This window comes from Antechinus flavipes, chromosome 2 (assembly GCF_016432865.1).
Source record: "Antechinus flavipes isolate AdamAnt ecotype Samford, QLD, Australia chromosome 2, AdamAnt_v2, whole genome shotgun sequence".
NCBI lineage: Eukaryota > Metazoa > Chordata > Mammalia > Dasyuromorphia > Dasyuridae > Antechinus > Antechinus flavipes.
Window position 1 is genome coordinate 640,053,475 of NC_067399.1, and position 13,444 is coordinate 640,066,918.

General features: G+C 41.9%; 1 protein-coding gene across 3 annotated transcripts in view; it reads left to right on the forward strand.

The window, feature by feature from the left end:
* The first annotated feature begins 2,195 nt into the window (after positions 1-2,195).
* SIN3A (SIN3 transcription regulator family member A) overlaps positions 2,196-13,444 on the forward strand; it is a 63,149-nt gene continuing 51,900 nt past the window's right edge. The window contains exon 1 of one of the 3 annotated variants that reach the window (XM_051982210.1): positions 2,196-2,481. The gene's annotated coding sequence lies outside the window, so the exon portion shown is untranslated. Of the gene's footprint in view, positions 2,482-3,658; positions 3,788-4,229; positions 4,360-13,444 lie in introns of those variants that run through there. The other 2 variants (XM_051982213.1, XM_051982211.1) reach the window with 2 other exon arrangements.

Sequence of the window (13,444 nt, forward strand, 5' to 3'; positions counted from 1 at the left end):
CCCTGTGGGAGTGGATTATTGGATGAGGGAAGATGAGGGCGCTACTTTGCGCCCCAATTCCCTCCTGGCCCGAGCTCGGCCGCGCTGCGGGTTCTTTTTCCCTTGCTGGCGTGTCCACAGCGGCCGCGTCCAGCCGAGGCATCTTCGCCAGCCGCAGATTGGGAGCTCCCGGAGGAAAAGCTTAGAGTCTCTGTGGGTTCTGGGCTCAGTCTTGGTTTTCAAGCCTCCTTCCCTCCGGGCCGGCTCCCTCCTCGGCGACCCGGGATGCTCCTGGCCACCTGTTGGGAGCTCTGGCCAAGAGTTGAGGTTTGTCCCGAGGCGCTCCGAGTCTTAGCAGTTGAGAGCCGTGCGGAGAGTCAGAGCACACCTGTTGGCAGAGCACGTTTCAGAACATCTAGGTTTGGGGAGCAGAGCTCCAGGGAGGGATGCAGGGCGAAACCCAGCAAAACCCGAACCAGCGGAAAGCGAGCTTGGCTCCTGGATTTCCCTGTTGGCCGGCACCCTGGGTGTCATGCTACACTCTACAGAAAACCGCATGGTGTAAACAGAGGCGCACTGTAACTTTTCACTACAGAGTCAGTGGTTGCAGGGGTAGCTCCCATTCACAGGCTCTCTTTCTTCCCTTCCGCGTTCACCCAGCGCCGGCCGTAGACGCCCAAAGCCCAGGAGGCCAATCTAAGTTTTCCTTTCTTCCCCACTCCCGATAGAAATAGTCATTGTTCAGTGCGCTAACCCTGACCTAATTCTTAGGATTTCTGATTTGGGCTGCCAGGAGAATTTGTATTCTAAGAGAGCGGTAATTAACTCTGGGCTCCAAGACCGTGGCCCCCTCTCCAAAAGAAAAGGTCTTTGCGAACTCATTTATTTACAATAGGTTGTACATAAATGGATGGTTACTATAAAGGATCCTTTGCATTAAGAGTCAAAAAATTGGGATTTTCTAAATAACTTTCCATATGCCCGGATCCTTCTTTCTTTCTCATCTGCCCCGAAATGGCGAGTCCAATGAATGTTCTCCCTTCTGATTTTTATTTTTGACACTAGGGCCTAGTGATTTACTTAGTTTTTGCGAATTATTGATCTCTTCCACTCTTGCTAAGATTAAAGGAATCTGTAACTGTTATGTTTACAGATCTGGATATTTAGCTTTTTAAATCATCAACCTTTCTCCCAGAACAGTACAGTGTAGGGGTTTGGTAGGTGGATGGAGAGAAGTCATGGGAAAGACTAAATGCATGCCTCTAGTATAAGATGCAATCCTGTCAAATCGGATTGCGTCCGTTTAGTTGAATATAGCATTCCTAGATGGTTGCATGAGCGACCCTGAGGTCTCTCCTGTGGACTGCGAGCCTTTGCAAAAGAGGTGGGTGGGGGTTGTTGAGAAGAGTGGGAGTCGCCTAATTTATTTATTTAATTCTTCCTATGTGGGGGAATGAGGACGGAATCCAGAAACTGCTGCCTCTTCTTTAAGTTGGGTTCCCAATTGCTGATGCCACCCCTTACTCGGGGACCCGGAATTCTCTAGGGTTCAGTCTCTAGTGTAAACATTCCACAAAAGGTCTTAGGAGGTGCAGCCTCTTAGTTCAGGGGCGGAGCTATTTGCTTCCAGGACAGACCATCAGCCCAATAGCTATGCCGGTTTATAACAATTTATCCAATCCCGAAGAAGGTGGGCGGGGCTTTGGGGACAGCGGGAGTGGGCGGGGTCCGTTTCATTTACGGACATTTTACACCGCACCAGTTACCTTCCTGGGGTGGTATAAGATCTGAGGGGGGAGGGAAGAAAGATTTCTCCCAATGAGGGAGCTAGAGGGGTGGGACCTGGGCGAATCTCCCAATGAGGTAGTTGGAATGGGGCGGGCTTCGGGCCTTCCTCCAATAAGTTGCAAAGAATCGCCTAGTTTTCTCCAATGACCTTGCGGCGAGTGGGCGGGAGTCAACTGGCTGCCTCCAATAGGTGGGTCTAAGTTGGGGGAGCTCCCCGCCAATAGGGGTGTGGGGAAGGTAAGTGGCTCCCCCAGCGGTGTGTGCGGGGGGGCGAGGGGGCGGGCCTTAGGCTGGACGGGAGTAGTGATTGGTGAGGGGCCTGACGAACAGTGTGCGGAGCCTGTAGCGCGGTAGGACTGGGTCTCCCCTCAGCGGGGCGGGCAAGGGGAGTGGGCGGGATTTCCCGGGTAACAGAGAAGCGGCCGCGGCGGTAGCGGCAGCGGAGACGGTTTCTTCGTCTTTCCCCCCCTTCCCCTCCCCCCTCGGAGTTTCCCTCCCCGGGTCTGGCTGCGGCTGGGGAGCGGGGCCCGTGAGCGCCCCAGCCCCTGCCGGGGCACTGCCAGTCCGCTCCGGCCCCGCGCCGAGAGCCCTGCTCCGGCCTCCCCTCCCCGCCCCCTCGCTTCTGCCACCGCCACCGCCGCCGCCGCCGCGCAGCCCGGGAGCTCTCGCCGCCCGAGACGGGACAGACTTGTGAACGGCCGAGGCAGCTTTGAGGTGAGGGCGAGGGGCTGGCCGTCAGGAGGGCGAAAGCGCGGAGCCCGCCCTTCTTCCCTCCCTTCTCCCCGGCCCGCCTCCCTCTTTACACCCCGCTGGGCCCGGGAGAAGGAGCGGGCTGGGCTCCACTCGCAGTGCGGCCCGGGGGGGAAATGTGGGGGTGGGGAAGGGACTCGAGGGGTGTGTATGCGCGGGGGAGGGGGGTGATTGGCCCCCCACGCTTCCCGTAGAGCAGGCGGCCGGGGTGTGTGTATGTGTGTATGAGAGGGTGTCTCGCGCGCGCGGGGGGGGGGGTGGGGAAGGAGGCGGGGGGCGGAGCGGGGAGCTCCCTGTGCGGGAGGAGGGAGGGAGGGAGGAGCAGGGAGCGAGCGTCGCGCCGGTGCGCGCCGAGCGGGGCGGGCTCTCGTGCCGCCGCCCGGCCGCCGGGGGAGGAGCCGGGCGCGCCCGGGTGCTGGACCCGCTGGGCCGGCCTCGCGCCAGGTGTTGTCGTCGGGGGCTCGCCGGGCCTAGCCTCGGGGCTCGAGGGGCGGAGCTTCAAGCGTCCGCGGCCCTCGGCGCGGGAGGCCCTCCCTGGGCGGGATGGGGGGTGGGTGGGCCAGGGCCAGGCCCGGGCGCGGTCTCGGAAGACTGCTGGACGGAAGCCCGGGCCCTAAGCCGGGGACCGCGCGCTGCGGGGGCGGGGCCGGCCAGGGGACGTGGCTCGGGGGGCTCCTATGGCTGGCGGCGGTCCCCCGGGCGCGGGAGTCCTTCAGGACGTTCTGTGGGGACGCAAGTGGGGTTCGGAGTGCGAGGCCTCGAGGGAGCAGAGAGAGCCCCGAGTGAATCCTCAGTGCTGGGGCCCAGCGAGGACCACGCGGAGCCATGACGGCTCCTGCCAGCCCTCCCCTAGAGCCAGTCGCCCGGGAGAAAGTGGCCTCGGAGCACCCAGTCCCCAGCTCCCACTTAGCCCCCGGTGGACATGGGCAGCGTGTTTACTCCTTTGTTTTTACACACAAAATCCGCCCGGACCCCCTGTGAAGTTCTTAACTTCCCTTGGAAGGAGGCTCCGGTGACTTTGGGGCCCCACCCTGCTCTGAGAGCTGTGGGCGAAGTTTCCCTTGGTTTATCCGAATGGAAATCCCTGCCGTTTACTTAGGCCACTGAGGGGGGAAATAAAGGATGAGACTTGAGGAGGAATACACTTAACTTCTATAAATGGAGCATCTCTTTGAAAAGAGAGCTTTTTGTAGCTGTTTTAGCTGATTTGAGCAAAACTGACTTCTTGTGCCTTCCTTTAATTGCAAGTGCTAATCATGGGTCAAGTACGGTGAGTATTTCATAGATGTAGCTTGCTGTTCTGGAGAACGAACTCGTTTTTATCTGACTTCTTGACTCTTTGTTGCTGATGGAGTCTGTAGGAGGAAAAATGGGATGTGGTACTCTCCAATTTTGGAAACTACCATTGAGGCTATTTCCTGTCTATTTAAAAGCTTCACAACTTAAAAGAATTTTGCATTAAAATAGGATTCATCTGACTTGTTGAATTCCCTTTTTCCTACTTAAAGTAGATTTCTTTTTCTAATAGATTCTGAAATGGGTACTTTTATTGTGTCAGTAGAAATAAACATTTGGCAAATAACCTTCCCCCTAATGCCCTTCTGGTAAAAACAAATGAACTACTAGTCATTATGGAAAGACTTAAATTAAAATTTAGATCTCTGTTTTGGCCAGCAGGGGCTGAGAGCGTTCTGCAATCTCGAGTCTGCTAGAAAGACAGAGGGAATGCCTTGTGAAGTAAACAGCCAGTCTTCTGAGCTGAATACATGTCTTTAATGCAAAGAGGTACCTGATAAGAAAAAGTGAAGGAGTGTTCCTTAAGAACCAAAAGCTTCAGAGAAGGTAGAAGATTTTTGTGTTTATAATAAAAGCTGACTTGTTAGAACTTTAAGATTTATGAAGTTATTTTCTCACAACAGTTTTGTGAGATGAATAATACAGGTATTATAATTTTTACCTAGGAAATGGAGACTGAGAAATTGGAATCAGAACTTAGATCTCCTTCATGTCCAGAACTTTGGCCACAAAGTTACTTTGTAGATTTTTAATAGAAATAAATTCTCCGATTTAAGGCATATTTAATCAGTATTTATACTCCTTATAATGTAAGACATACATTATAGTTGAGGGATTATAGAACAAAATATAAGAAATAGTTTCTTCCCAAAGAGAAAAATATTTGAGTTGGTAAAATTATATACAGATAGAATATGACATTAATTATTCAGGTTGTGCTATGTTAGTGAAGGGGAAACTTGTAACAAAACAACACACTAGAGTCAAAAGCACAATTTTGTGTATTTTAAAAAAATGTTTGAAAGGGTTTTTAGAGTTATCTAGATGAGTCTCAGTGTATTATAAATAACCTATAGTAGCCAGAAGCGGTCTTAAAACCCTTTTCACTATGAAAGGGAGAAGAAAGAGTAAGGGCTTCACAAGCAAGGTGAACGATAGTGGGATTTAATCAGGTAAAGAAAAAGTTGCTGCTTAAAAGACTTTCGGGAATTTCTAAAAAAAAATTTTAAAGAAAATGGGTTAATGTAGTATTTGTGTTCGATGTACAGGGTGCTGTGTTTAATATCAAAAATTCATAACTTTGACCCCATCCAAAAGAGGTCATACATAGAATTGTCAGAATAACTTGGTCCTTGTCCTATCCCTTTTCCCTTCTGTTTCTGCCCTACTTTCTTTTAGCCCTTTACTTTACCTTTTTCCCTCCTACTTCCCTATAGTGTGAGACAAGTTTCTATATCAAACTAACTATGTATGATATATCCTTGTCCTATTCCATAATAATTTTATATGAACAATATCAAATTCCAGAAGTGAAGGGGAGGTGATGAAAAGGATTTTAAAAAGAAATCTCTGACATTACCTGTGTTTCCCTTGTGTCTTCAGCCCCTACTTTGCCTCCCAGGGAGCTCTCCTTATAGCAAAGAATAAAAGAGAGGAAAAAATGATTCAGCAAAACATCAAAAATCTAGTATATGTTATATTTCCATTCTCTGCTTCAGAAAAGAGGGTTAGAGAGAGAGATGTCTTCTCATAATTACCCTTTGTGGCCAAGGTTGGTTATTATTTTACACTGTTCAATTTTAGTTGTTTTTTTGTTTTTGTTTTTGTTGTTGTTGTTTAATTTGTTGCTTTACGTATTGTTTTCCAGGTTATATTTATTTCACTGTGTATCAGTTCATGTGAGTCCATGTTTATCCATTTTTATGGCACCCTCAGTATTCTATAACATTCGTCTACCATTATCTGTTCCCTTAACTATTCATTCCTCCAATTGATGAACATTATCTTTATTTCTAGTTCTTTGCTACTATCTGAACAGGGGCTATAAATGATTAGGGGTATATGAGGCCTTTTTAACATTGGTCTTGTAAGGAAAGATGACTTTTAATTTATTAGGGAAAATGGTGACAGAGGTAAAGCTGATAGTTGTTTTTGCAGAATTAAATCAGTTCGCTCCATTTTTTAGTGAAAAGGTTTACTGTCATAGATTGAATTTACTTAGTAGGTTGAAGTAGTTGAATAATTTGATCAAGAAATCCCTTCCATTCAGTACTTGTGGAATTTTTAAGTCTTGGAATGATGAACAGTATGTTGAAATTGGCATACATGGTTGAGTCTGGTTTCCAAGGCTCATGAATCCCATTCTGTCTAGTTTGCAGACCTAGTTCTCTCTCTTGCTTTGGAAGGCATTTGGTTTGTGTTTTAATGTGACTGCCAAACTGAATATTCATTATTGGTCAGCACTCTTGGGAAATATATCTATTTTCCCATATGACAGCATGGTTTTGGTATAACGAAATAGATCATGGAAGAACCATCTCTTATAATTCAGTTTTTGCTATCAACATGTGTCCCAGTCAGCCAGACTTTGGGAAACATATTGTCTGTTCACCTTGGAGAGGCTACTTGCATATGTAAGAACCTACAATGTAATTTAAAGAGGGAAGGCACTGACCTGAGATGGACAGGAAAGTTGCATGTGGGGAGATACCTCTTGATTTGAAGTTTAAAGAAAACTAGGCAAAGAATTCCAGGTTTGGAGGGGATAACCAATGATATTAGCAAAAACCTGGATTCATTGAAATTCTAACTTAACTTTAGAGAGTTCATTACATTAAACATCTCAATTCAGGTGATGTTAGCGGTAATATTCTTTTTAAAATTTTTCTTTTAAAGCTTTTATTTTCAAAACACATGCATAGATAACTTAACATTCACCTTTGCAAAACCTTGTGTTTCAAAGTTTTTTTCCTTCCTTTCTCTCCCTTCCTCCTCTCACCTAGCCAATCCAATATATTAAACATGTGCAATTATTCTGTATGTATTTCCACATTTATCATGCTGCTCAAGAAAAATCAGGTCAAAAGGGGGGGAAATGAGAGAAAACAAAAAGCAAGCGAACAACAACAAAAGTGAAAATGCTCTGTTGTGATCCACACTTAGTCTCCACAGTCCTCTCTCTAGGTGCAGATGGCTCTCTCCATTACGAGACCATTGAAACTGGCTTGAATTGAGGTGATGTTCTTATAAAATATAATTTTACCAGGACTGAAAAGACTGGAGGCATTGAATAGTAATTTCCACCTAGTTTACATACTTCCAAGTATTTAATAATTGTTTTCTGGCACAATTAATCATTCTCCTTTCCACCAATAAGTGTTGGTGTTTTTGTTTTTTTATCATTGGAATTTGTAATTTTATCTGAATTCTAATTAAATGAAAATCTGTTTTTCTTTACTTTTCATTTTTTTCTAAAGCTATGAAAGCATTCTGTTTGCTATGTTTGTTTGTTTAGTAAAACACTTTTTTTTCCTCTTGTACTTTTTGTTCTATTTGATACTGGGCTTCTTGAAGACCTCCAGTCTAAAAATCTTTTTCTTCATTGTCTTTTAGATTTACTACATAGACGCTACAAATGTTCTAGAAGTAGGTAGTTCCTAGTACCCGAAACACTTTCTCTGTGTTATTATTATTATTATTTTTTTTCATTTCTTTCTTTGCTTTTGATCTCACTTCCTTTTTTTCCCTTTATTTGTTTTGGGACTATTGTTACTGGCATCTTTTAACTTTATTTAGCTTTATTCATAAGGTTCTAAACTAAAGAATTTAGGGTCACTGGCTCTGAATGGAATGCTATTTCTTTCCCTCTGTGTTAAGCACATTGTTATGCATATAGTAAGTACTAAATATAAGCTTTTGAAACAATGCATCCAAACTGCTAAAAAAATTTTAAGTATTGTAATTCTCTGTGGTGCTGGAATATCAGTATTTGCATATGTAAAGCAATGTAGTTATCACTGGTTCCCATGCATAAAATACTTCAGGTAATGAAATTAGCTTTGATAATTTTATCTGGTTTGTAGTTTTGATCTTTAACTAGTTGTTATTGCTTCTAAGTTTCACTGAACTAGTATACAAGTTTTCCAGCAATTTATTCATCAGATTCTTTGTTGGAATATTTAAACTTATCTTTTGGAGCTTCCTATTTAAGTCCCCATTATAATAAACCAAAATAGGAAATGGCCAGCATCTTTAAAGAGCTAGTTTTTCATTAGGCAGGAATTATTCTTTCTTATTCAAGATTCAAGATTCTTAGTGATTCTATTTTTGACAGAAAGATACTTGTATTATTTACTGAATGGGCCTCAGTTTCCTTATCTAGTTGTGTTATGTAATAGCTTACATTTATTTCAAGCTTTAAGGTTAAAATATAATTATTTGACCTCTGTAAAGAGAAGTAGCAAAATGTAGCATAGGTGTAATAAACTCAGCTCCCAGATTAAAATGTAATTGGAATTACAATAGGAAAATAAATAAATAAATCTTTTGTGATTTTCTAAGTCAGTATGCTGCCTTCTGGGATCTTTCTCTTTTAATTTGACACCTCTGGTGTTGGGAACAGAATGCTGGGTTTGGAGTCAGGAAAACCCGGATTTGGGTCCTAAGTCTGATACTAGTGGCTATGGTTCCTGGGAAGGGGATGGGAGGCAGAGATAGGGAATAGAAGTCACTTTAACCTCCCAGCATTTCAGGCTGCTCTCTCAAGATTTTTAATGTGTGTGCATCTGTGGGAAGAGACTTTGACATCACTGGACTGACTGATGAAAGGCACAAACTGAAGCCCCCAACCTTTGCAAGAACATACTAGAAATTGTCATTGACTAGCTCAAGGTATCATTGCTATTTGACCTTAGGTGTGATTTTTCAGATATCAAATCTCTCTTAGGTCCAAGAATTCTGTAACTTTGTAGTGCCGTTTTTGGGGTATGTGGAGACTTAGCATAGGGAGACTTCATGTAGCTGTGAGGAAGACACTCAGTTTGGAGTCAGAGGACCTGGATTCAATTATTTGCAGTGCTACCTGGCCTATCATTGCAAGTGTGATGGGCTTTGTTGGAATCTATAAAATGTGCGATTTGGAATGAATCCATCCTTAGTCCAGATATATGGCCCTTTTCTGACTCAATCTAAAAACCATGTGAAGACCTAGATATACCATCTTGTATGGTGTCCAGGCCTAACTCATTAGTACAGTTTAGTAGAACTACCTCTCCTCTGGCTCTTTTCCTTGATCTTAATAGTATGAATGTGTGAATATAGGCTATATATGTCTCATTTTTAATATAATATTTCATGCTCTGCTGGTGAAGCTGGGGAAATTAAATTAAATGACAATTAAGACATGGATTTAGAATTGGTTGGATAGATAGGAAGTTGTTAATGGATCTGGGTTAGTATGGCTGGAGGTCTCTACTGGAGTACTCCAGGGACATTTGTTACTTGTGTTATTTGACATTTATGTCAATGACTTGGAAAGGTATAGATGGCATGCCTATCACATTTGCTGAAGATGCAAGGCTGAAGGGAAAACTAATGCCAGTCAATATTCACAAGGATTCTTAATTTAGAGTTTATAAACTTGTGGTTTTTAAAAAATTTATAACCGTGTTCCTATATAATTGATTTATTTTATTAATTCTATGAACTTTTAAAAGTATACATTAAAAACATGATTCTTAGAAAGAGTCTATAGGCTTTACCATACATTCAAAAGGGTCCCAACATACACAAAAGGTTTAAGAACCATTTGCCTAAAGTATTAGACTGATTCTAATAAGATGAAATATAGTAGGAATACATATAATGTCTTACGCTGGAGTATCCAAAAAAATCAGTTTCACAAATTTAAAGTGAGGGAAGGACTGGTTGTTTTGAAAAGAATTTGAGTTATTACAGTGTTTTATGGGTGACATATTAGTAATGTGATGGGATAGTCAAAAAAAACTATTGTTTTCTTGAGCTGTCCAAAAGAGAACAGTTTAGAGGGTAAAGGGCTTTGGATGCATGTGTTATAAGAATCAGTTGAAGGATTCAGACTGGAAATTAAGCCTAATGAAGAGGGAAGCTTGGAAATTGGGGGTGGATAGCTGGCTTAAGTTAGAACTGTTCTGTTGAGCTATAGAAGACAGCTGGGAACAATGGATGGAAGGTGTAAAGAAACAGATTTAGATTTTATTTAGAAAAAAACTTAATAATTAGAGGTGTAAAGAGGTAGACCAATCTGCTTTTGGAGGTGACCTCTTTTCTTTAAACTCACTAAATTAAATAGTAGGGATTCTTTTTGTGAATGGGTTAGACTGAATGGTTCTTGAGGCCTTTGGATCCTTGAATTATTTCTTCCATTTGATCTTGTTGATCTTAAAGATGTGGTTATGATGTAAGTAACAACTAGCATTTATATAGCTTCTTAAGGTTTGTAAAGTGCTTTCTCACTTCATTGTATTCTCTTATTCTGGTAGCTCTGCCTACTCCAGGTATGTCCCCAACTCCAATGCTTTCTCCATAGAGCCCCTCAAGTGATTATCCGAAAGCTCAATCTCCTTATGTCAACCTGCCCCTGCCCTTAACTCAGTAAACTGCAGTGATTTTTCTCTTGCCTCTAGGAGCTGGCTCATAATTTAGCACCCTTGTACTTTTTTAGTCTTCTTAGCCCTCATTCTCAGCCAAATTCTCCTCTGATCCTGTGACACTGTTCCTCTGACTGTTTCATGAACTAGCCTCCATCTCTCAGCTTCAGGAATTTTCCTCTGGCATACCTTTCCTCTTCCATTCCTGACCTGTAAATCTCAACGAAAACTCTACTTTAGAGTTGGATTGTATGACATGGGAGACCTGGCACAGGACCCTCAGCATGGCGTCCCTTCCTCAGAGAAGGGGCTGTCCTCTCTGAGCAAAGCAGAATTGAATCAACTCAGAAGAAATGTGAGATGTCCAAAGTTAGAGAAGCCTCCAAACGTTCACAGGAATATTCGTGTCCGACCTGGGATACAGCTTCCCAAGCTTGCATTGGTCTGGGCAGTCGGACACACTGTGATTTGACTCTAACATAGTGAGTGATATCATTTTGGCCTTCTTCTAGAATGAAGGACAACAACCAACCAACCAACCAAAATCCTGCTTTCTACAGGAAATCTTCCCTAACCCCTTTTAATTGCGGTCCCTTCCCTTTTCTGATTTCTTATTTATCCTGACTATAGCTTGCTTTGTATATTTTTATTTGCATGTTGTCTCCTATTATTGTATACTATCCTTGAGGGCAGGGACTAGGTTCTGCCTGTTTTTGTATATATCCTGTGCTTAGCTCAATCCCTGGCACTTAATAGGTACTTAATACAATTGAATTGAATTGAATTTTCTTGTTATCTCCTTTGATTCTCACAACAACATTTAGATAAATGCAATTGTGCCTTTTTTATTGGATGAGGAAACTGAGGCTGAGGGTTATGTGTGATTATACCAGATCAAACAGCTAGTGTCTGAGGAGGATTTGAATCCAAGTGTTTCTTAGGTGCCATGCTCCACTCACTCTGCCAGCTAGCTGCATGCATGGAAAAGACATGTCTGGAAAATATGATATATATGGAATTTACAGTGAGTGGAAAAACTAGCCAAATTGTAAATGTCCTTTAAGCCAAAATTATCTCCATGCCCGTGAAATCACCACATTCCTGTTCTTTTTAACTTGTAACTGATTTTAGATTCTGGAAATATCCAAGTTGTAGGTTTTAGGAAACAATGTTAAGTGTCTTTCTTACAAGTCTTGATGGCTTTTATGTTTTAAAAATTATTGTATAATTTTCTTCAAATAACCATGGCCACCATATTTTTAAATTTGTATTAAAAATGATTCTTCTGAGGACTGAGATGAAAATTAAAAGCATTAAGTTTTCATTAAAGTGTTTCCTCATAGAAACGTTAAAGATTTGCAGGTGCATCATTAAAAAAAAAAATTAGTGCTTTTTTTTTTTTTTTTAAAGCAATAGTTATTTCCATATATAATCTTCCTCCTATTAATCTTTTACAACAAAGAAAAAATTTAGCAAAAGCTACTGCATCTGACAACTGAATGCAGCATTCCTCCCCTATGAGTCCCCCCTCCCCCCCCCCCCCCCACCCCGTGATTGCTTTCTTCATTATTTTCTGATCTCATCCTTAGGCCAAAATTGGATGTTGTAATCAACTCAGTATTAACATACTTCATTTTATTGTTCATATTTCCATTACTGTGTAGTCATTATATATTTTATCCTTCCATGTTCTTCTTACTTCACTCTGCATGTTTTCATGTAAATCTTTGTGTTTCTCTGAATATTTCTTTTACTGTTTCTTACTGGCCAGTAATTTTGCATTACATTCATGCATCATAATTTTTTTAGCCAATTCTGAATTGATGTATATCTGCTTTGTTTCCAATTATTTGCTCAATAACCTCTGATCAGGAAGAAGTTCAAATTCAACCTCAGACACTTGTAGTTTTGTGACTTAGGTCAAGTCAGATAAATGTTATGTGACTTTTCCTGGACCTTTTCCTTTTCCCCACTAAAAGTTTCAGTAATTCCAGTTGGAACCTTCATATAACATTTATCTGGTTCAATTTGCTCATCTGTAAATGTGGATAATAGAGTGCCGTCCATCTCCCAGGGTTGTTGTAAGAAGCAAATGAAACATCTGTAAAGTGCTTTGCAAGCCTTAAAGCAATATACAAATGCTTTAAGTTAGCAGTGGATATTTGGGCATGTGGGGTAACACTTGAGTAAACTTGAAGCATATTCTCAGCAATGGACTCTCTAGGTCAAATTATGTGAATGGTCAGTCTTTATTAATTTAATTTTGGGACATGCTGTAAAATGATTTTTCAGAATGATTAATTTATTCACAGTTTACTGGTGTGCTTATCTTTGTATAGGTCTTCCAGTTTTGTCCATTTTAGCACTTTTTTCATGTCACCCATGTTGTTTAAAAAGAATATTTTCTATTCTCTTTAAATATTTACTAATTAATTGTTTGATTTTTTTTTTTTTTTTTTTTTTTTTTTTGGCTGAGGAAATTGGGGTTAAGTGACTTGCCCATGGTCACACAACCAGTAAGTATTGTCTAAGGCCACATTTGAACTTAGGTGCTCCTTGCTTTGGGGCTGGTGCTCTATCTACTGTGCCACCTAGCTGCCCTGCAATAATTAGTATTTTTCTTTAGTGATTTGGAGTAGTCTTATATGATGGTTTACAGTTATTTTAATTAACTGTTCATTACCTTTGACCAGTATGATTTTGGAAGAATAATGCTTTTAAAATGCATTACTTTAATTCTCTATGTACAAAAGTTTTTCAGTTTTTCATGCTCAGGGATTATCTTTTATGATCACTTATTTTTTATTTTATTAAAACTCTTCCATCTACATTGAACAGAAGGGTATTTTCTACTTCTCTCTCTCTCTCGCTTTCTCTCTGTTTCTGCATCTCTCTAAGTGATGTGATCTTGTATATCTGCCATCTCACTGTCTGGAACTTAATCTGGGAATATGATGTAAGATACTGGCCTAAACCAAGTGGTTTTTAGGGGGATGTTTTCTTTT